Raw genomic sequence first — 24,961 nt, forward strand, 5'->3', positions numbered from 1 at the left:
GTTATGTTGGACACAAGACGCTAATCTACTCTTCACCGACTTTTCTGCTCCGACGTGCGACCCATACACGGAGCCTTTCTCGTCACACATGAAGCTCGTCAAGCTTGCATAAATTTCAATACAACTTCATCCTTTGGCCGCATTCCATAGCCCAAGAAATGAGATTCTTACGCAGAATTTCAAACATTCTCAAATAGTATTTTCCTCTTTTATGCATCCTCCGCTTTTTTTCCATTAAAGCTTCCACGATGAGAATTCATGTTTCACCATAATTGTTTTATCCCAACTCATCGTGTCTCGACATTTCTGAGAATTCTCTTCCGGGTTTATAAACGGATGAGGTGCTCGGATTATATGCGTTGAGCAAGTTGTAAAGACAAGTTTGAAACAGCGACACGTTTCCCTTGAAACTACATTTGCGCGATCAAACGCATGACCTTTTAATTCGTCGTAAATCCGCAATATTCAATATTTAACTCTCCCATTTTCCGCGTTCGAATGGCTTCAATGCGGATGGCATTTTGTGATATCTTCCCCGGGAAGACCCCCACGACTGAACAATTCCTTCAGATTTTCGAAACCGTCAAGAACCTCGTACCTCTTCCCCACGATTCTATATGGATATTCGATTCTTTTTCCCGAACGAAATAATTTTTTACTCAAATGCGAAGGCTCTAAACACGAAATTAAGAAAGACTTCATAGCACATCTGTGAGATAAAATCCAATTTTTTCAGTTTAAAAAACAAAACAATTTTCGTAAAGCAGAAAAATAGGAGATACGAGGAAAACCCAATTTATGAAAGCTTTTCCGAGCTGAAAGAACAATGAAGAAGCTTCCAGCACCGTGGGAAGAATGAAAGATTTTCAAGCGACTCGAAAACTTTATTGCGATCATTAGAGAATCAAAAGTCGTGAGTTAGCAGCCAGGTCTTTGTGAATTTAGCTCGAAAAATCGTGTCTTTTAGAGTGACTGCACGTCTATAAAATATAGATATACGAGTTGGATGGAGATAAATCTGACAGGGACACGCAGTGTATACGCGATATACGGCAGGACAAAAGCTTTTGAGAGTAAGAGGGTTGGGGAAGAAGTGGGCGGAGGAGGAAGAGGTCCGGGGGGGGGGAGTGTACGAGAGACAGGAGAGCATGATAAGAGGACGCAGAACACACGTGAGAGTTTCTCGTCCATGGCTGCGGGCTAACCTCCGAGGTCGAGCTTGAATGAGAGAGAAGCTTGAAGCACGATTGTCGTGGTCCAAGAAGGAGGAGAAAACGCTGCTTTTGGGAGAGAGGTCGGACGGTAATAATCGTTAGGGGCAGGCGGTGACCGGCTTGTGAAATCTCGCTTGTATCCCTCGGACAAGAAGCTGCACGGCAACCAGAAAGACAACTGGGAGCCTAGCTCCCCTTTTCTTCTCTTCCAAATTCTCTATAGAATACACCGCATATGAGTTTTATATAGATAGTTGCGAGTATTCGAAGCGGAACTGGCGAACAAACTCTCGTATGTCGTGACAAAGTTAAACCGTGTACAGCATTCGAGTGAGGCTATCCGTGTCCAGTCTTCGTGTGCTCTACAACCTCGCAGCTGTCGATATATTGGAGAGCACACACGGAAAGCTCGCAAGAGCAGGAAACTTCGAGGCTGCGAAACACTCGTGACTCTCGATGCTGCCGCACGCGCGCGAGAGAGAGAGAGAACAAGCGAATTCAAACAACGAAATTCAAACTCCTCAAAGACGTAAACGAAGGTAGCGAACTTGCAGCTGTAAATGAAACAAATTTGTTCGGATGTGCCCACAGAGAAATACCAGATTAGCCTTCGGAGTACATTGGAATGAAAGTTTATGGCACTCTCTTACTTCCTTTGACTCACGCTCCAAATTCATTTCATCTCAATCTCCAGCATCCTCCTCCAATTAAGGAAATCTCCTCGGTTTCATTGTACATAAAAACACGCGTGAAATAGAAGAATTAATTCATTAGATATTTTCCTCTCATTTCGAAGCAACGCACTTTTTTGTTATTCTCTCTCTCTCTCAACCTCGCGATATTACTGACTATTTTAATGTGTTTAATGCATTGTACGAATAAAGTTTAGACGAAGTGCACGATTTCGAAATGTTTCCATTTTAATTCTGCGCTCCCGAGCTGAGGCATAATCCTCCTCTCTCTCTCTCATCTCATTACTCTGCTATAAATGTCTCTCCCCATCTATATGTGTGTGTGTGTGTGTGTATAAAATTACTATTATGGGGTGTTCTATAGCAGAGTAGCCACTGACAATTCCAATTGACTGTTTATTTAAAAAAGAAAAATGATAATCAGTCGGAGAATTCGTTAATCAACTCCGTTCAGGGAATCTTCCCAGAGCGAATCTCATCAATTATCAATAAAAACTATCATCCAATAATAAAGTTGATTAAATCCATAAACTTAAAGGGATGATTGATCTTTCGAGGAATAAAACTGGCTCCGAAGCTCGATTCTGTTAGGAGCGTTAACAATAATAATCAATCGGAATAACATTGAGATTGAAAAATCGTTCGGTCTCGTTCGAAATGCCCCGTACGTTTGGGCGATGTGTTTATACGTATAACATAACGACGTATAAACTGAAGTAGCAGGAAATGCGAGCAACACCTCTCAACAATAATCAACAGGGCAAAATTTACATGGATGTTATGAATTTTGTACGGGACTCGAGCCAGCAGCGGTGCAACTGCCATAACTCTCGCCAAGTAAAAGAGAAACATATAATACACGAGGCTATACATGATGTACATGTATATTATGTAGGAAAATGTTTTGCCAGAGTGCCGAGTATTATAAATATACTCGTCGCTGCTCCTTCTCTCTCGCGGCACATTCGCTTCAAAGAAGAGCGCACGAGGCTGATTTAAATAAATTGAAATAAAGTAAATTCATTTGAAAAACGTAAAGTGTTGAAGAAAATAAGCGAGAGGGATTAAAAGAAAGAGAAACGACGAGACGCCCTCAAGCGAGAGGTTGAATCCTTGCAGCGTCTACCTCCCCCGCTCATGCCACTTTCTCTTTTTCCCTGTTCATTACTGTGCGGCTCTCATTAACATTTCATTATTACGAGGTGCAATTTACAGCGCTCTCCTCCCTCTTTCACTTTGTCTCGCTCTATTTTTTGCAACATTTCATCGCTCTCTCGTTCTAGTTTGCTCTCCCTTATCGAGGAGCCCTCCTACAGCTATACGAGCAGGTTAAATTTAATGAAGAAGGATGGGGGTGACCTTGGGCACTCCGAGGGTTAAGGTCGACATTATACGTTAACACCGTACCCTACCGTTTATTCATTTACAACATCCTCGAAACGTCGCCATCCCTTGGGCAACGTATAAACGTATATATTTATATTGTAAACAGCAAACTCAAGCTGGAACTGACATTTTTTACGTCTTTAACGAATTTCGACGATGAAACCTTCGCCTCCGAGCTTCAAACGGAGTCTTGTTTTTTCAACGATACTCCCCGATACGTACGAAATATCTTTCCCTGATTATTGTCAGGGGAGTATTTTTCGTACGAACAAAAGTTCTTTTCTCAACGCTTCGCAGAGAACAGACTCGACAACGATTTTCAAATCTTTTGGCATAAACTACGCCGATAGGGGGATGGGAAGAAAAAGAGGATCCGAGGGGCCATTGACGGCGGAAAAAGGTACGAAAAAAATATGAAATTGCTTCCATTTCGCGTCTAGCTGCAGACGAATAAAAATATTTGACAAAATTACATTACGATTCGATGCAGGAAAAGTGTTTTTCATAAATCTCATTGAAAAATGGTGAGCGACGGAAACACTCGGTTTCAAGATGAAATGTAGCCGCAACCATCTGCGATAAGACGCTCCAACGTTTCAATCGTTTTCCACGAAACGAGTGTGCTCGTAGAGAAAATTCGTCGATAGTTCGTCCCGTAGAATTATTCATCCCTCGAGTAAAATCTTCTTAGAGCATTACTGCTTGAGTAACCGGATATCATTCATACGTTAATCGAATAAAAATGAATTTTATTCTTATGAAATGTATGAAAAGCTTCATCGTATACATGAGTAATGTCAGCTAATAGCCAATTATCTTAAACCTCGGCAATGTCTCTCGTTCACTATGGACACCCACCCAGGCTTGCTGGGAGCTACAATTTCGAGAGCTTCAAAGAAAATTAACGTAGCAAGGTCGATCGTTCGTCGTATGAATAATGAAGAGGCCTCCGAGAAGGAAAATAGATATTCAAGACGTAAGAAGGATGCGATGCTCGCAATGGGAGAGACCAGGAGCAAGCGCTCTACCGTTTCCCGGACTAAATGCAATTATCCTCGGGCGACTTGAGCCGACTAATCAAGACGTTATCGAATGTGCCCTTTCTCTGCCCCTCGCCCCCTTCCATTCTCCTCTGCTCTCTCCCTCTCTATTACGACGTAAATAGAGTTGAGATAAAATCAACTAAAATTTGTACTGAATCGGAAAAATTTATTAAATACATCCTTCCAACCCTCCTTTTCGCTATCTCTTTCTATCTCGGCTCGCCCTCGCCACCCACTCGTAATAAGAAATTTCACGTTGAATAACTCGAATTAATATGAGACACCGATTGAAAATTCAATCGCTCCGGATCACCGTGCGCAGTGAATGGACAAAACAAAAGTACAATCAACAAATAGTGTAGAATCCAATTTCATTTTTTCTTTTACGGAAAAAAAATCGCAGTGCTCTTTCATGGCTCAAGAATTATTCGAGTTTCGGGTTAATCGTTGCTCACTGCTTTCGTAAATTTATAAATCGCTTAAATCTTTCAAAAGCACTCGAACAGAAAAAACTACTAATTTTTCGTTTCGCTTATCTGGAAGACCGCAATTTTTATCATCAGACGAAAATACTTATCAATTTAAAGGGCCGAGACGTCGTTATGCGTATTTGAAAAGGTGCATATGTAAGTCTGCATAGGGAGCAGAAAATAATTGCGTGTCCCATTAGCTCGTGTAAAATTGTATCCAAGTGAAACTAAGCTCGATAGCAGCATAAAAAATTCATTGAACATGCAGCAAAACCTTATATATGGAATTCGAATAAATGAATTTCGTGGTTCACGATAAAATTAGATTATTTTTCGTGCGGTGGGAAAACACTGAAAAAATTGTACTTGTTCGCAGCTAGACGACATCTCATAAATCTTTTCTCTTCTGCTTGCGGTAAATATTGTATAAGTAAAAATGAGTTTTTCATTATTCAATGAAGTAATCCATTATTAAAATTATCCCATAAACATAATCCACCGTAATGTACGAAACGTCCCTATAAAAGTGTACACGAAATTAAAGTATATAAAACTCATGCACCGTTGAGTTTTTTATTCGAACGCAGAACAATGGACGGCCCGGACTTAAAATTTCATGCGCTCGTCTAGTTTCTATATTGTACATTAACGACGTCCGTCATTATTCCATCGGCATTATGCATAGTTCCAAAAATGTTTGATGGAAAGAGAAACAGAGGAAAAATGAGAGAAAGGCGAATCCCCGTCGCACGAAATTCAGTCTTTAGAAAAAAAACATACTGAACTGAAATTTCGTAATTCCCAGGCATTTGCGATTTAATGACGTCATTGAAGCAACTAATCGATGACTCTTGCAGGATTTTACCTTCTTTTTAATATTGTAAATAACACGATTTTATGAAACAAGGAGAACCGACTTGAATCGTGTTGTACTCCGACCACGTACTCCTCCAGGGCCAAATGATTTCCCTCTCTTTCTCCCTCTTCGTATCGTTGCGATCCTCGTTCCCCACCCAGAAACTTTACGACGCCCGGAGGAACAGTTTCGTACGGGTACCAAGATGGCCACACCCGCAGCAAAATCAACGACCACGAGAACCGTCGACGACCATGGTTTGACCAAGGCCCAAAGGCACTAACCATTTCGAGGAGCAGAAAGCTTTTGCCTCGTGTGTGTGTGCTCCCCACCCTTAACCGAGCTCTCGTCTCGGTCACTCTTACTCTCGCTACGTTCGAGGCTTGCACAAGCTTTTCTCACCAGAAGTCATTTCAGATATGATCGCGTTCGTGGTCCACGATGTGTCAACACTTTCGGCGAATGTGAGACCGGGGGCTTCGTTTCACTCGACAAAATCATTTAAACTTTTCAACGCAGAAGAATATGCACACAGTCGATCGTGACGACACCATTCTCATTCAGCCAAATAGAAAACACAGTTTATGTAAATGTTTTCTCTTTCTCATTCAATGATGAAAAAATCGTTGAATAGCAAACTCGTCCAAACTGACGATCTGGGAGATAAAATTTTGTTTTACAATAAACTGCTCCACCCCACAGTATATTCGTTCCAATTATTACACCCTCCAATAGTGCAACTCAAACTTTCCTTCGTAGGTGAAACTCAACGATTGCGAAGAGCTCAAGATTTCATCTGAATTATCTGCGTAATTGAGTCAACTTGTTCAAGAATTTAATTCGATCGAACCATTTGCAAAATTCTTCATAATTTACTTATGCAGATGACACTCTAATGTGGTGATGCAAGTAGTGAGAAAGACAACGAGATGGAAAGAGCAACTATCTTTCTCTCCCCCTCTCTGTCTTCCCCTTCCCTCACAGCTTCCGTAAGGCACGCAAGCCGCGAATCATAATCCCTCAATTACGGCTTAATCACTTGGCAAGACGGTGTGATCCAAATTTCTCGCGCAATTTTCATACGTCATATATACCTGCCTATATTTGGAATAGCTCCCGAGGCTTTAGCCTCTCCCTGCTCTCCCAGACTCGGGTCTATGCTTCGTCATATCGGTGAATCCACATTTGCCAACGCTGCAGTTCCTCAGAGAATATACATATACCTACATCTATACACGTATAGAAATCGGAGATATTCACTCTCGATGCCTCTCTGCCATTCTCGAGAGAAATCGTATATTCCGCGTTTTCATCGTAATATTCATATCACTTCTCTCCATCGATATATTCTGTGCAGCTCTGCCTATATATACCTCCTGTATACGTGTATGCATCTGCATAAGTAGTTCAAGCTGCTTCTGGAAGAAAAAAAAAAGAAAAACGAGAAAAAAAAACCTGCTGAGGAAAAGATATAGAAAATTTTAAGCCCCAATAACGCACTGCAAAGAATTTCAACGATGGTCCAAACAGAACGTCGCCAGTGAATTTATGAATATTAATTTATCGACTGTGATGTGTTCGCGTTCGGAGAATGGCTTCGGCGATCTTTCGAGTTGGACAGCCTCGGGAGAAGCGAAGGTAAGAAGTACTTGGATGAGTGACCGTTCGGCTGAATGAGTACCGGCTCGCTCATCTATCACTGACGCGGAGGCAGTTCATCGGAGTTTCTGATGGCACCGACCGCCTGAAACTATTATGAAAATTTCGCCACTTGTACCGACCGGGTTCCCGACAGTTTCCCTGACCCTCTTGCAAATGCGGTACGAAGTGCGTTCGAAAACAATCACTGCAGACGAAACTCTGGAGGGTCTCGCAGGGACAGAATCAGTGAGGGGGAAAATGGGATCGATAGTGGTGGGATGCGCTTGTTAAGCTCCGGAAGGCTATGAACGTTGGCAATAAAAATGAAAAGTTTATTTAAATGATAAATATTACCAGAGATCCAAACGTAAAAAAGGTTCGGAGCAGGAAGAAAACTTGATATATTTGATAAAAAATTATATCTATTGGGCACTATCGTTGGAAATAGATTTAAAAAAAGATGCAGCTGAGCCAAGGTGCTGAAGCTCCATGGTTTCTTAAGGTTGACCCATTGCAAACTTCATTATTAGATACGAACGTGATATTTTTTTATTTGATAGTTAAAGTGCACAGGAAAACGCCTGCAAGATTTTTGGGCGCATCATTGACTAGTTATAACAATAAGTAATCGATCAAATTTATAAATTTAACACACAGCTTACGGAGACCGCGCTCCAACAGAGATTTGAGCCCTGAATAAATAATTTTCCCGATTAAATGTTTTTAAAAACATTATCAAATGTTAAAAAAATGATAAAAACCATTTTTAATAAAAAAAAGAAGTTTTTCGAACAATGAAAATAAAAATCTTCGATTTAGTCGAGTAATTACGTGGAGTGTCGTCGTCTTCTGCCACGACCGCTCTGACTGCGTAGAGGTGGCAACGATGCATAATCTCGAATAACACGGAACGGATTCGAATATGTGAACTATCAAACTGTTTTCACTGAATAGTGGAATTGAGGGTTCTCATCTGAGAAACAGAATGCTAGGAAAAACAAATTTGTTTGAAGAAAATGTTTCTGGTCAAGCCGAATATTGTGTCGATTCATGATCAAGCAGAACCTCCTCGCACATAAAGCGATGGCAAATGGTAAGCAAACGAGACAGCGTTGCCATATGTATCAGGAGTGTGGCTGATTGGACGATGCGAGTCAAATCAGAATGACATTGAAAAACATCATGATAAATTATGTTCCATAAATCATCAGGACACACACTTGAAAATCATGGACATTCGTAAAACTAATAAAATAATATATATAAATCCATCATCTATAGGCAATTTAAAGTTTTTTAAATCATAGGGTATCTCTTGACTAGCTGCTGCGATAGGTCAGCCTTAAGGAACAAAAAAAGTATTTCGACACGCATTTTCGAATCAGTGGCAAAAACGAATATGCAACAAAGACGAAGTACGACACCATAGACTCATGGTTTTCACCAAAAACAGAGTCAATATTCATTTGGAATGCAAACGAAATTTATGACATTTTGCAAATTTAATGAAAGTTGAATGAAAAGTTGCTGTACCGATGGTAAAAATGTCGGTCGCTATACTGTACCCGGCATCTATGGTACCACAATATTTTTTCATAAAATTTATTTTTTCCTTATACTTTTTCGCATAAACGAACGTTCATCAGTCTCTACAAATTTGTTATCCTATTAGTTCCTCGTACGGATTATCAAAGAATTAATGAAAGACACGTATATAGTGATGAGAATTTGATGGTGAATTTGAGGCTCCCCGATAGATACATGATGATCTTCTATCTGAGAGATCATCACCAGTGACCTGTTTTCTATCTATGTATGCGTGCAGATTGCTCGATTATAAGCTCGTATATAGATATCGAAATACCTGAAGGGAGAGAAAGAGAGAGAGACATGAAGAGAGTGAGAGTGCGATGTGTGATCAAGATGCGAGAACTATTATAGCTAATAGACGATCGTTATAGGGTTCCACTTGATTACGCACTGTAATCACTGTCACCGAAGGATCAGATCGATTACACGTTGAGGGATCCGGCCCTTGCCGATCACGTTGACCTCACGAGGCCGAGAGAACGAAATCGGGAAGGGGTGTTTGTCGGCCGAGCCCAATTTCAAGATAAACTGATGATTTTTCGCTTCGATTCATTAATCATGGTCATACAGATTCTGAAAAATATGTGGGTCACTGAAAAATACATTTCTCATGAATATGTGAAGGCTTATATAAAACTTGAGGTTGACTCGTATGAGAAAACGAAAAGTTTTCAGAGCGTGGATAACCTTTGACTTTTCGGCGAAGCAAAAGTCCCGATCCACACACTACACACGCGATCCTTCGCAGTTCCATTCGCTTAATCTTCCCTTCACATTCATCGTGCGCGGAGACTCGAGCGTCGCGCGATGACGAGGCCGGAAAAAATGAAAGAAGAAAAAGCAGAACTTGGATCAAGTGCTGGGAAAGCGCGAATCCGTTGATTAATCGTTGACTCGACGCAACTTAACTTTGTTTCGGAAGGAGGAATTTTTTTTTTTTTTTATTTATATTTTGTCTCGCTCGTTCGACAGGAACCGATTCAACGGAGGAGAAATTGAAAGAGAAGGGAAAAAATCGGGGGAGAATAACGAAGAGCTACGAGTGTATGATAAGAAAAATGTGCGCTCCCCTGCGCGAGCGCGAAGAGACGAGAAAACGAAGATTGTTCACGAGCAAATAAAAGAGGAAAAAAACGTGAAAGAAAGATGGGCACATCCTCGTAGTGTAAGCAAGGGCGGAGGTGGAAAAGAGGCTGTTCTGCTTTTGCTTCACAGATCCGATAAAAAGAACTGACAAACGAGTAGATTAATCACGGCTGGCTAAAAGCGATCGTTTCTAAAGATTTCTTTTAGTTTTATCTTACTCCTCTGCTCTCTTGTTCCCCTCCCTCTTTTCCTTATCCTTTTACCCAAGCTCCTTAGGCTCTTGCAGTCTCCTATCATTCTCCTAACAATCTCAATAATTTACAACTAAATGTGAACGCATAAATCCATAATTCAAAAGCCCTTCTCGCCATTATCATTGCATTTCCATGGGAGTATTGACCATTCCCTTTGACGAGCTTTTCGACCGAAGAATATGTGGAATTAAATAAATGTTCTTCGGTGCACAACGAACAAGTTAAGCTTCCCGTAACATCACTTTGTCATTCTAAGCTGTTCGAATTTCTCAGCGTTTGACAGACACGATATATCTTGAAATACGAAAATTTAAACGAAGTATCAATATTCTCATTGAATCACACGAATCCATCAGGTCCTCTTCACGATCCAATTATAACTTCGTTCGTATAAACTCCACATAATTCTGCCGAATCCTGCGTAACTCACCCAGTAACTAGTGGAATTGTTAATTTTTTACGAAAAACAAATGAGTCACTTGCCCTTAGGATTTTAAAATTCAGTGAAGCAATGACTCGTTGCAGATAGAATATCATGAGCTTCGTCAACAATGAAAGCCTCGAAGGGGAAAGGACGATCGTTGAGTTTGGTTTGGTATAACTCATAAAAATGGCATGAGAAGATCTTTCTATTGGGAGTAATAAAATAAATGTGCACGGTTCATTAGTGTCAAGGAAAAACAATATTTCTCAAAGCAGCCCGGTTTGCCTGGCTCGGCTTCATATATCTATACGACTTGATGATTTTTCTACTTCTTCTTTCGGTGAACGATACATTCAATCCTTTGTAAATCCAAGGAAGCTGCAAGAAAAGAAGGATATATATACACGAATCTACAAAAGGATATCCTCTTCCTGCGATTTCTCGCCCCGAGTACTGTGCAAACTTGTATAATACCGTCTTATCGTCTTATGTCGAGCGAAATATCACGATCATGGTCCGGCGGCGACACACAACGTTGAACTTTTCATGTCGGCGAGATCTCCTACTACCACTAAAATTCACCTTTTCTCCTGTCTCTCTCTCTCTCTCTCTTTCTATTTCTCTCTATTTTCTCTCCTCCTGGAGAAAAAGGAATAAGAAAAGTTCATTGTTCATCTGAACTCGTTTTTTTTTCCTCTCGCTCCCTCTCCTTTTTTATTCGAGGTGCGCGTCTCTCATCACTTTTTTGTTCTCTACCACTTTTCCGACTTTGTAGAATCTCGCAATCTTCTTTTCCTCTCGGTAATCTCTGGGTTTTCGTATTTCTTCGTCAGTCATGCCTATTCGTATTCTTTCCAGCACTTTACTTTTCTCTCTAGAACTCTCTCTCTCTCTCTCTCTCTCTCTCTCTCTCTCTCTCTCTTTCTCTCTCTCTTTTATACCCAGCACTCACACTTCCTTTCCTTCTGCCTCACTCTCATCACACCAATCTACTTTCCTTATTTTCTTCCGCTCGCCTCTCTCATTTCCTCTCTTCTTCCACTTTTATTCGGCATTTTCTTCCATCGGGGCCCATCGGCGAGTTTAAATGAAGATGCCAGAAGGGACGAAACCCGATTAAGATTACAGTTAATGCGATAATTATGATTATGCGGAGCCACCTGGATTGTGTCGGGGAATGTAATCGACTTTAATCGAGCAAGCCTCGTCTCCTCTTCCTTTCAGCCTCTTTCTTCCAAACCTACTTCAACACAGAGCCGCATCCACAGACTGCTCTTTACTGCGAATTATCTTCGTTTTATTTACCCTTTGTCTAAAATTAACACGAATACCATTAAGAACGGAGTTAAAACGTTAAAACCAGCAATATGCGCAGCTATTGGAATCGGTGTTAACATCAAAATACAATGTTGTTTTAAAGTTCGATTATATCGATGATTTTGCTCGTTAAAACGATCAATAATCATGATTTTTCCATTCATCCTCAAAGTATATTGAATCTAAACAATAACTTTCAACGGGAATTCGTTCCGTTACCGGATATTTCATTTCCTCGAGCGTTCGAAAAATCATTAAACTAATCGTATGAGGAATAAAGCAAATAAAGCCTCGAGTATGTATTCGAACGCACAGTGCATGGATTTGAATATCATCGGCGCACAAAGCACTGCAATTAATTGACACAATTAGTGGGGCACAATAGAATTTTAATGAGATACATTTTTCTTTTTCGTTTGATTTTCTATCGAACGAGCAATAAATTGCCGGTATGGTCGAAGCATTGAAAAGATGCGAAAAAAAGCACGGGGATTGCAGCTCGGTCGATAAAAAAAAAAAAAAAAAGAAGAAGAAAAAATACACACTCGATACATTTCCCGCGAGCTCTACGTTCAAGTGCAGACATAAAATGATATATTTAAGGAGAATTCGATCAATGAAGTTTCTCGTTCGACGGTGAGTTGAGGAGGAAAAACTTCTTCGAAATGTTGCAATATCACTACGGTGAAAAGTGCAATATAGTAAAAAGTAAAGAGGAATGGGAAAGGATAAGAGTCTACTTGAAAACAATGGGACAAAAATCGATTGAACAATTTTGAAACATAGACGGACGAAAAATTTGTCGATACAACACAGTGGTGTGTAGGAAAATTTATTTTACCAAGAAGCTTAAAACGTTAAGAGAAATGATTAGTCACGAAAGTGTATATTTAGTTAAGGTGATGGATAAATTGAAGGAGAGGAATCGTAGAAATGGAAAATGGAGAGAAGTGGAGCTAACATTTTAATTCCCGTCGATCGGTAGTCTCAGAACGTCCGATATAATCGATCTTATTTGCAAGTGAATCAGCTTTGGGAAGAAGGTGAACTCGGGGGAAGGAAAACCCGAATGGGAAGAGTTTCTGGTACAGCGCGAGAGAGCTCAGAGTGTCGTTTGAGTGGGAAAAGGAGAGTGAATAAAGCGCTTTTCGTGAGCGTAAGCCAACTAACGAAGGAAAACGGAACTCTGTGGTCTCTTCGATTCTCTCCCGTTTATTTTGCTTTTTTATAGCCCCTAACAAGATTTACATGCCACTCTCACCCTCCAACGTTTCAGGCCTTTCACTCGTGACCTACGTTCCACAGCCTTCTGTCGTGTTCGTCTATATTTTATGCAAGAAGAAGAAGACGAAGACGAAGAAAGAAAAAACGAAGGAGAGTAAAGAGTAAAGACGAAGCTATCCGAGACAGAAGAGGGAAGGAAACGTCTCATTAACCTATGAGACGAGAGAGAACTACCCTAACCGAAAAGTTAACTTAGCCGCAAAGAGTTTTCTTTCACTCTTGCCCAGTCTTTCGAGAGCTTTTCTCATGGGCAAAATTTTGCTTTCCCTGTCCCACCTTCACTCTTCACTCCTATTTTTTCTCTCCTTTCCACCCCACTGTTTTTTTATCCATACCATAATTCCTTATTCAAATTGTACCAGTTTTCATGGCGAAGCTCAGTATCAACATTATCGAGCATTTTACGTCGCAGTCAAGAAAGTTCGATTATTCTGCGAACGTTATTATACGCCTTTCAGCAGCAATAAATACAATTCTAATTAGCATTTTGGTGAGACCGTTCCTCACTGTACTTTAGCCAGCTTTCTTCAAAAGCTCAGTTGATCCGATTATCTCTGGGATATTTAACCAAAATCGATCTCCCTCCGAACTCTTCGTCTCGCATCGAGTGTGCAAGCCATACTTTCATAATTTGTCTACGAAAATTTTCGCTGTGAGGAAGATGAAAAAAAAAAAAGTAAAGATTATGTATTCATCGAATTGGAGACAAATCTAGTGAATAATAGTAATTGGATTGGAACGTATTACGTGAAAGATATACGTGAGGCATTCGAGGTGAAACTGAGGAAAAGATATAAGCGGGTAGAAAATAAGACGTGGACGACAAATAAGAGGAAAAATAGATCGAATAGATTGAACGTGCAAGAGAGACTCTTGACGTTATGAAGTTCTTTCTTCCTCCCTTTCTTCTTTTCTTTCTTTCCTATCTCGATCTAACCATACCCTAGCGCTGAAATATAAATCTCTTTTCAGCTTTCTTTCTCAAGCTTTTTTCTCTCTTCGATTCGTCTATCCACACCCCCATGCACGGGCACATTTGTTTGAAAATTTCCCTCACTAGCTCGTCTTTTTCGTCTCCGCATCGAGCACTTTGCTTGTTTTCCATTTCCTTTTCATATTTTTCTTCTTCTTCCTCTCCTTCTTCCTTTCCTCCCAACTTCTCTTCTTTCTTTCTATCTCTCTCTCTCTCTCTCTCTTTGCCTAGATTCATACTCTGTCAGAGGCCCAGCCAGTAAGGCTCTTCAGCGCTGACAAGTTTATCGAGCGACACGTTTTTAAGGCACATACACAAGTTGGGTGACTACCTAGGCCAACCTCTTTCTGACTTGGCTCTCTTGTTCTAACTCTTTTTCTCTCTCTCTCTCTCCCTTACGTTTCACCAGCATTTTTGTGCTCGCCTGCCGGCGCAGTTCGTTAGCTACCAGGTGTGCACTCGCCGTTCCCCCGAGAGGCACAAGAACCCGAGACCCGTAAAAGCTAAAGCACACGTACACGCGCGTACACAATCGTATAGATATGCCCCTATGTACGTATCGTCAAAACCGTAGATTCACATATTACATGCATATTACATACGGAATCACGTACGCATCGGTACATTACATATTCCTACGGATACATACCTGTAGTGGTGGACAAATTAATACTGGCACGTTACGAGCCAAAGTGCTGAGTGTATATTTTAATATTTTGATTGCAGCATGACACCGCTGTTGTAGCTCAAATTCTTGTACCAATCTGGAATTTCATTTACTCACACTATATTAATATTTACGTAAAGCTCATTTTTTGTCACGCAGACAGCACGAAAAATTCATGATTTTTTCTTCTTTTTCACAACTGGGGAGCTCTTCGATAGAAAATATTGAAGAGAAGGTTTGCGAATAATTTGGAGATTTCGTTCCACAGAATTATCCATCGATGCTCACTATTTTTGCTTTTATCGAGAGTCGATCGATCAAATGAGTTGGAACATTAGTTTATTCACATATCTTCTCTCCCTCTCCGAACGAACGTGGTGTTTTTTTCCGGAAAAAATTTTACCGAGTACGTTCCACAATAAAAAGAAGTTTGCTCAAAAAAGCTACGAGCGATCGAGGAGGAGAGAGGAAGGGAGGGGGAGGAAGAGAGAGATGAAGAGGAAAAAGAAAGCTTTATCTGCTCCCAAAACGAGTCTTTGAGTCTGCGGAATCCAGTAGCGAGTGTACGGATGCCGCTTCGAAAAGGAATACAGCTTGGGAGTCGGTGCGGTATACGAAAACTCTGGGTTAGAGAGCCGAAAGCACATTTCCGGGAATGAACGGTATTTTCCTTTTCGTCTCTCGCAATGGTGCAACCACGCACACGTTTCTTTTGCCGAGAAAAGAAATCACTCGAGAGGTAAAGAGAAGGCAACCGGAAATGACGCGTGAAATCAGTAGACGAAAACGAATAAACTCTCAATTCTATCGGCCGCATTTTTCTCCTCGAATTTCAGCCTTTTTATTTCTGTCAAAACGTATCTGAGGAGGAAGCAAAGAGAAACGTGCGGGAAGAAAATTCCTTGAATTCGAGAACTTTACTTACTATGACTCAATTTTTCAGAGCCAATATTTTTGAGGTGCGTCGAAAAAACTTATGTAATTTCATCCTGTCAAAAGCATATATTCGAATCACAATCGCGTGCGTTGATGAATGAATCGCACGAGAAATAGATCAAAGCGAAGCGAGACTGCGTGTACACGAAAATTACGAAACGAGTTCGTCTCTGTCAAAATATTTTTTGCGCATCAATGTTTTTCGTTTTTTAATGAGATTCCGTCGTTGAGACTCATCGAAAACTCGGCTGATGCGAAACAAACGAAATTCATAATTCTGGTTTTTCTCAAAGTCTCGACTGTGCTGACTAAATGATTATTTTCATAGCAAATCTGATACCCTAACCGTCCACCGCACGCGCTACGAGCATCCCACCACTTTTATCTTTATTTTCTTGAATAATAACCAAAGAATAAAAAACCAGTCAATCCTGGAATTTTCATGTATATTCATACGACGTTTCGCAGGCCGCTGCAATAATTCGATCCACGGTGGAAAAAACGTTTCCGAACTTCTTGAGTGTAAAACATTGAAAAAATAGTAAAAGTGAAAAAAATGGATTTCTCCGGCAGCCGTCCTCTGCCTCGTTTCTCCACTTGTTCCCGGCGTCATAAATATTCTCGATACGTCGTAATTTACAGGATTTTTGGTCGATACGTATACACACATTTGAGTCACATGGATAGAAATTACGCTCGATATTTTCTAGATAAAGATATCAGGAGCCCGAAACTTTTGATCGGTCAGTCAAAGCACGTTCGCGAAAACGAGAATTCCATTGGAGCTAGTGCGCGGGGAATCTTTGTGCATGTATGTGTGTATGACGTGCGTGAGCGGTCTTTCGGGGATTTTCGTGGGAAAATTCGCTCCCGCTACCTACCAAGAGTTCGGAAGCTCTACGTATAAATACGTATGTGCGGGGATGTGTGCTTTTCTCCTATAGCTTCAGAGTCGTCTCTGGCACACGCCCGTGCCCGAAGACTCATGACGCCCATTAATTGCTCCATTCTTCCGTCGGCATTGCCGGTCATGAATTTCCAAGCGAGATCGTAATTTTCCGAACGTTCCAACAGGAGGTGTGCTACACGTCGGATAGTTTCCGCACATGGTACGTATGAATATACACACCATTGTATATAGGTGCATGAAAATATCGGCAGATTATATTTAAAAGGGCGAATACGGGAGTGTTATCCATTCTGAATAGTTGGGACTGAGCCTTTTCAACTCTTCGAAGGCCCGACCTACCGTATAACCTTGCGAATCGACACATTTATGGGGTTTCCGGTGCGATCTACAAAGGTGTGCATGCACTGAACAATCAAAGTATAGTCTTGGAGGAATCAAAGAATTTTATGCTCCGACATTAAACTGTTAATTCCTTCCTATCGAGGCAAAAGGATGAAACCGGATGATGTTTTTCAAATACGATTACTAACTGCAAAAGCCACGACGACGGGCGTGTGCGGACGATGCGGCTGCAGCGATTATCTCCGAATTTACGTAACCTAGCGCAAAGTCAATACTAAGATGAGCGGCCGCTTAGTAACTCGCGCATCGATCACCGAACGGAAGCCAATTTTTTTCAGTTTCACATCCCCATGATCGGCTGAAATTCAGGACAAATATAGCCGCCGGTATCGACCGGGTTTTTCACAGATTCCTTCGGCCCTCCTTCAATACGAGCATGAGAGCGAAGACTGCGTCGACAGCTGTGAAGAGTCGCAGGAAGACGAACAGCAAAGTGGGGAGAAAGTGAGTTTAAAATTATGGAAAGGACTCGTCAACGCCCAAAAGAGAATACGCTGGAACGATGAAAAATACAATCGACTGCAGCAATAAAAATCGTGGAAAATTATCATCGAAATTCATCGATGTCATTAAAAAATCATTTTCCGTCCTTCCAAGCCTCGGCTTCTTTACGAATCATAAGGTGCAATAGCTCATAATGAGTTTTCATTCTCATCCAAATATAAGAAATTTTATAATGCAGAAATTCAGTCTATTCAGAATAGGTACATGGAGATGCTCGCAGAGTACGCGTCAGTAACGAATCACGGACTCCTGGACCAACACGTACGAGCCATAACCACTCAAATACTTAAATCTTATGACCTCAAATACACACGTTTCGAGGATAATATAAAATTTGATGTCCAGGATTCGAATATTCAATCGGTAATACTCAAACAGGAGCACAGCAATTGACAGTTCAATCGGAGAAGAAGGAAATGAGAAATTGAATATTTTTTAATGAGTTTTATTAATTTATGTCGAACAATGTTCTTTCTACTCTCATCGAGAGAGGATTAAATCTGGTTTAACTGATAACTAGTTTGTTATTAGTTTCTACTGAAGTAAATATTGTTAATGAAATATCCACTTCGTGCTTAGGACGGTATTCAGAAGATCGAAACTTCTCAATCGAATTCTCCGAATGCTGGGATTCCTCGCAAAATAGGACAGCTCAAAGCTCAATATGCTTGCGATCCCCTTTCCGTAAAGGCCGAGTTCGAAGGAGCGAGAGAGCGGGAGGGAGGGAGGAAGGGAGAAAGAGGAAGCAAGGACAACATGCATCTTTGCAAAGTAAGCGAAATGTCCCGATAATGTGGAAATTCTCATCGAAACGGAAAACCGCTGGATTTGGTGGATCCTCCTCGGGATTACTGCGAGATCCGCGTCTTGGTAAACCACGTTAAACACCTTTGGGTCCATGTGGTACCGCAACTTTGTCCCCGTGCTCAGTGTGCATCCGGAAATCGGGAATTCGCAAAACATCGTTGAGCAGCCCCGTCGGAGGATAGTCTCTACGATTCTGTACACAGGATCGGTATAAGCTTCGACTGACCGCTATTGAGATGAACCATCGACGTGTATTGAAACCTCTCAACTGCATCGAACGAGTTCGAAAATTTATAAAGCTCAAGGAACACTTGTGCAAATCCCTTTTCCTCAATTTTTCATTCCCATTCTGTTTTCATGTGTTATATTCCATTTTTTATAAATTTAAATGAGGACTGTGCGTGAGCTATAGAGAGCAGTACTACCGTCGATGAGCGCGCTCTCTCGTGTCTGAATGGGCAATTTTTCTGACGCTATTTTGACTGTAAATCATTGAAAATAATTAATTTTTCGGATAAAAATAATGATTAAAGTAATCAAATACGGTTTTTGTCCGATCAACAATGATCGCATTCAAAATCAAAATGACGTAAAAGGAAAAAAACTGTTTGAATCGAATGACGTTTTAAATGTCGTCGAAACAGAAAGTTTAGTGGATGAATTGACGGTGTTTAATCTTTTGATCCATTTGGTCCGTTTCTCACTTTTCCATGTAGAATGGACTGTGCCCTCTGGGAAATAATAAAATTTTTCTGATACTTCAACGTCTCGACGTCGAAATTGTGCATTATAGAGCATTCTCGAATGCAACGATATTTTCTCGATCGAGGCATGATAAAAAATAATAATTTTATTCTGTTAAATAATGCGAAAAGTAATAATTCCCATATGCGCCTGCTTTAATTTGCACCTAGGAAGTTTTGAAATTGGCCGCGTAGTGACACTGTAGATGCTGCGCACGGTCCCTATATCGCAGACCAAAAAAAACATTTCGATATATCTAAATGTGAAGCCTCTATTCATTGCCATGGTTTTGTTTATTCATTGCTATGGATCGTTGCCAGGCACCATCATTAGTTAGTTTTTCACCGCTAAAGCAGGCGCGTGGCGTTCGCGTTGTTGCTAATATAAATATTAAAAAAAAAAAAGCATTACAAGCATAGACTAAAAATATCTCGATAAACAATATTATTCGTTCTTGCAATCAATGCAGCGAGCAGTTTTCGCAAGTCATGCTTGAAGAATTTAACCAATTCCTCGTTTCATCGAGTATCACTTGAACATAAACGAAGATTATTTCAATACTGTTACGAAGTACTTGAAAAATTTCCACTTAACATTATACTTAATCTTGGAAAGAGCATTCTTGATAAGAAATAGTCAATATTATCTCAACAGAGCATCAAAAAGTTTGCCTTTGTATGTGGCAAGCTTTTCAGAGGCAAATTCTCGATGTTAAACTTTTGGAAACAAAAGGAAAGTTTTCATTGTACGCGGGTGCTGGTTAAAGCTCCATTATATAATCACCCCGAGCTTAGATAGTCAAATCAATCGCATTATGCTGACAAGAATAATTGATGGATATCACTGTTATCTCATTGAATGCTCCATTCAATCGAAAGTTTAATTTTGTTTTCTCGTTCCAGCAAAGAAACGTCCCGATTTTTTGAGCCTCTTAAGCGAAACAAAAATTCTTCGTGTTTCTTTGTCAGTTGTTTTTAAGCTCCCTAAAAAGTTAATTAATAAAAACTTGGATAAATCAAAGTATGAAATTTGAGCGAATTCATTTCATATTGAACCATGAACCCTGCAAGTAACAATGAGAAGATTGAGGCAAAGTTTTTTTTTTCTTTTCTTTTTAGTACTTCAAAGTTGAAATTAAATGGTTCAAATCTGGAGTACGAGTGGCATAAAGCTGTTTTGGATTCTCAAAGAACCTGACGATAAAAGGAGTTCGTTACGACGATTGCATAAACCAAACGTTTTGTTTCCCGTATCAATAGCCTTTTCAAGCTCTTCAAATTGGACCGGACCGGAATAAGGAGAATTTTGTCGTATAAAAAACGTTTGGTGGGCACAGAAAGTCACGTGTAAGAGGATTTGGCGAGACCCGGGAGTGTAAGTTAGTAAATAGTTAGATGACAGTTTGAGACGGAGTTTGGTGGGGAAAGCTCGTACGTATAACGCTCACCGATATCCAACATTTGACTAAATTTCAATATCCTCCAAAACAATTAATGACTTTGTGTACTTCATACAGCTTGGTATTTCATATACAAAGTAGATATATCGTTATTTCAAACAACAATCTCGTGGATGTAGGGGAGGAAGGGAGAGGAGGAAAAAAGTGGGTGCAATCTCGTTATACAAACGGTCGGAGACACATTGATATTCAAGCCTCGAAGACAGAACAAGAGGTCAAAAGAGGGAAAGAGAGGTAGAGAAAGGGAGAGGAAGCGAGAGGGAGAGAAAGAGAGCCAAATGTGAATCTGCCTGAGTGTGTGGTTACGTGAAATCGTATTAAGGCGAAAGGGATTATTGCACAGGTAGGGGGATTATATATGCAGGTGGACCATTGCTACTTGGGATGAAGTGAGAAAGGAAGATAGTTGGAAACCAACATTCCATGTATATTTGAGACCAAACTATATGCACTATACATACAACTCGTATAGTTCTAGAAGAGGAGCTTTCTCTATTGCTCTCAAGCAACAATATCACTGTGGATACGCTCTTTCCCTGTAGTTATAGTTATCTGGAAGCAAGCCTCGTATCTGCTATGATACCAGTATCCGGAGTTGCTGAAATTGTCTCTCTTCCTATCTGTCTTTCTCTCTCTCTCTCTCTCTCTGCGTCGCTCCTCTGTTCGGTTATATCGTGAAAACGGGTACGTGGTCATGGTATATAGTCTTCGTTCGCTCGTGGAAGGTCGAGGAGAATACGGGTGTGTGTGCGTGCGTATGTCACGTATACGTATGTATATACATGACCAGGGGATGAGCCCGAGAGAGGACGATTAATAAATCTCAGGCGAGAAGTTACCCGGAAGCTACACCGGCGCGAGGATGGAATTAAACGATCACAGGATTCCGTGCTTTTTGCTAGGGGTTCGTCGTACCCTGGTGTACTTGGAGTACTTTCGCACAGCACCATCATCCTCGTACTCCTTCTCGTCCTGCTCGTCCTCGTCGGCCTTGTCGTCGTCGTCCTTTGCCCTCACCACTCTCCGTGTAATATTCTCGTCTTCTTCTTACACTTGCCTCTTTCTACGCCAGTCTCTCGTATAGATGTATACGTTTCCTCTTCTTCATCCACCTCGGCGCTATATAATAGTCGTCCGGATGTGCAACCGACCGGGATGTCTTTGCCGCTATGGTCTCCGCCGAGCGCGAAATTACTACAGTGCCACCTCCTCTCTTTCTCCTTTTCTCTCTTTTTTTTTTTTCACCTAAATATCCCTCACTCTCTTGAACGAGGCACCTTCCTCTCTTGCTCTCGAAAGCACGTGTCTTTATCTCGAAGCCAGATGCTCCGCCGGGCTTGAAAAACGTCGCGGAGAGAGAGACTCGCTTCTCCCTTGCACCGGAATGGCACAGAGCACCCCCCTGCTTTTCCTCTCTGGATATATCATGTTTCAACTTTCAAGCCGTTTCAAGCCAACCCTCGGTTACGCATCAACACACACACCCTCACGAATTACTCTTATTCTGGTGTACACAAATACTCTCTTTTTATCAAGCTCTTTCTTCACCTCGCCCCCGCCCCTTCCTGCTCTTTTCCTCTTGCCTCTGCTCTTTCATCACCCTTGATCTCTTTGCAGCTCGGCGTGATTACTGCTGTTATCCATTTTTTCTATTTCACTTCGCCTTGGTTTACGTTGCTGCATTGAAGCTCGCGCTACTCCAATGATTTTTTTTCGTTCGTTACTTCCCTCTTCGTTGAAATTCTCATTTTTTCTTCTCTGTTCCAATAAAAAAAAAATCATAATTTGCAGATTAGTTTAATTTCTATTAAAATCAAAGCGAACATCGCCACTCCCAACGATCGCATACTTGTAAAATAATGTTAATTGGACAACCAAAAACAATCGAACGTCGCAACAACTATTGATTTCAATCGGATTCACTGTTCAATGTAATCACTCGGTCGTCAATTCAATTAATTTCCAACTATACAAAGCTCTGTCCGACGTGAATCATTGGTAATTTAAGACGACCCCCAACCATAAACTACTATGAGGGATACGTACAGTCACGAGCTGATAATAGTCTGTTTATCGGAATTCCAACATGCTGAATAGAGAATGGATGACCAAGTGAATGATACATCAATGCTCTACAGTACTCTACACCCTGAGAGAGAGAGAGAGAGAGAGAGCTCAGTGCGTACTTGCACAAATCAGTCTACACTCTCATACCGGAGATCAAGTAAATGGAACAGGATAATACGAAATTAGATAACAATCAAACCTCCCAGACGTCTACGATTGGTCGCAACCTCGTCTGATCAGGATTTGTGATACGGCAGGTGACAGACTCTGACGTTGGACCTGAAATCTCAAATGAGTTGATGTCGACTGTCAGCTGAATCGAGAGAAATCGAAGAAAATTGTCGGAAAGCACTGGCTCCTTGCTCCGGTAATTTTATCGGCCACTTTGATCGATGACGGAGCGTTCGAAGATTTTTCGGCTTCCAAATCGATCTCCTCCCCCTAGAACTGATTTTTTAAAGCCACTTGATCCTTTCTGTATTTTTCACGATCGAAAATGCGATTGAAATAAAACTCGGTCACACGTCGTTATCTCCGTTGTCAAAAAGCAAAGAGAATTGTATATAAACTGACGTCATTACCGAGTACAAACAACGTTTTATGTCGAATCGGAGATTGAGGTAATTATTAGCTCCAGCGAGGTTTTCCGTTAAAAAAACGAACCGCTGGCTCGTGAGGCTAAATGATTTTAAAGCATGCGAATACCTTTCGAATAATAGAAACGAAGCGATCGGTAATCGATGACTTTTCATCTACGATATAATAGTATTTTGATAAAACTGGATGAACCTAAACGCGAGTGAAACGAGTGCGGATATTGTTTTCTCATTTTCAATCCCCTTTTCATATTTTGAGTAAATTAGCGCTTTATCGGAATTATTGGAGAACGCGGGAGGCCCAACCGATTGAAATATTCGTTAAAGTGAAATTGACTTCACCAGATATTCAATAACGGATTAAACGAAAAACCGAAGGCAATCGACATCTCATTTTCAATCTAACACGTACGAAACCATGCGTGCACACCACGAGCGATTAACACGAAAAACGCGTCGTCGAATGTCGAGCTCTCTTCGTTAAAATAATATGCGAACGGTACTGAGATATTTTAGCGGACCAATAAAATGCAACAATACGTGACGCGTTTTTATACATCTCAATTGCATCATTTTCCATTCATCAGAATAATATACCGAATGGAAATATCACACATACGCGTACCAATGTACTGCATAGATAACGCGCGTCGAAGCCGAACACCGGTTAAATAAACTGCGTTACTTGATAAATTCAAATCTACGGAATATCAGAGCAATGGAATCGGATTAACTTCGTCACGAGCAAATATTTGTTGGATGTTAATGCCCGAGAGGATTTGAGAATTCGGTATTGCTAAATGTGGGAACGGGGATTCAATAATTCTGAGCATGCATGATTTAAAATTGCCACAGTACATGCAAAAGTTCATTTCGTTCTATAAATGAGACATCACACGTTCGTCAAGATTATATAACAGCATTTTCATTAACTCGCGAATTGTGAGGAAAAAAAATCGCAAAAAACGAATGGGAAAAAATCGTGCAGGTTATTAATCTATTGACTCTCGGTTGTCAGGATGTCGGTAACATATTTGCCTGTATCTACGGAGAACATTTATCGGAGCTGATAAGCTCGGACCTTCATAACCGATTAAAGTCACTGTACCGAATGTACGTAACGTGCCGAAAATAACCGCGGAGAACAACATCAAAAACTTTTTACGATTCGAATGATCAAAATGACGTTCCTAGTTATTGTGATATATTTTAAGACGAAATGGGACTCACGTACGACCCAAATCCACCGTTAACAGTCCCGAAACGTCCTGGAAACTCGGCACAACATTTTTACACCCGCGAACGACAACGACGCGCGTCCTTTGTTGACCTGTGGCGGCCATCTTGAACGGCATACAAAGGCCCGGCTCGGAACAAGCCGCGGGGACCGCCGTGAACGACGCCACACGGCTGAAATTGCAATTAAACAATCTTTTTTTTTTATATAATTTTGAATCATCCCGACGTCCACTTTTTATGTAATTGGAATCAAATGAATGATCGAAAAGAAAGGCGAAAAGGAAGGGAAATTATCCCAAGCCTGATTCTTTCTGATGGTATATCAACGAATTTACGAAACAAAAATACGCTCTGTAGCGCATGCGCAGAAAGAAGGTTCCGCAAGAAATAGAAACACGAG

At 40.8% G+C, this 24,961-nt stretch overlaps 1 long non-coding RNA gene across 1 annotated transcript; it reads right to left on the reverse strand.

The window, feature by feature from the left end:
* Positions 1–18,078: 18,078 nt before the first annotated feature.
* LOC122409523 (uncharacterized) lies at positions 18,079–24,660 on the reverse strand. The gene is made up of 3 exons (XR_006260716.1): positions 24,553–24,660; positions 22,926–23,173; positions 18,079–22,417 (listed from the first exon to the last, which is right to left on the reverse strand). It is a non-coding gene; the product is annotated as an uncharacterized lncRNA (long non-coding RNA).
* Between the last annotated feature and the right edge of the window lie 301 nt (positions 24,661–24,961).

This window comes from Venturia canescens, chromosome 4 (assembly GCF_019457755.1).
Source record: "Venturia canescens isolate UGA chromosome 4, ASM1945775v1, whole genome shotgun sequence".
Classification (NCBI taxonomy): Eukaryota; Metazoa; Arthropoda; class Insecta; order Hymenoptera; family Ichneumonidae; genus Venturia; species Venturia canescens.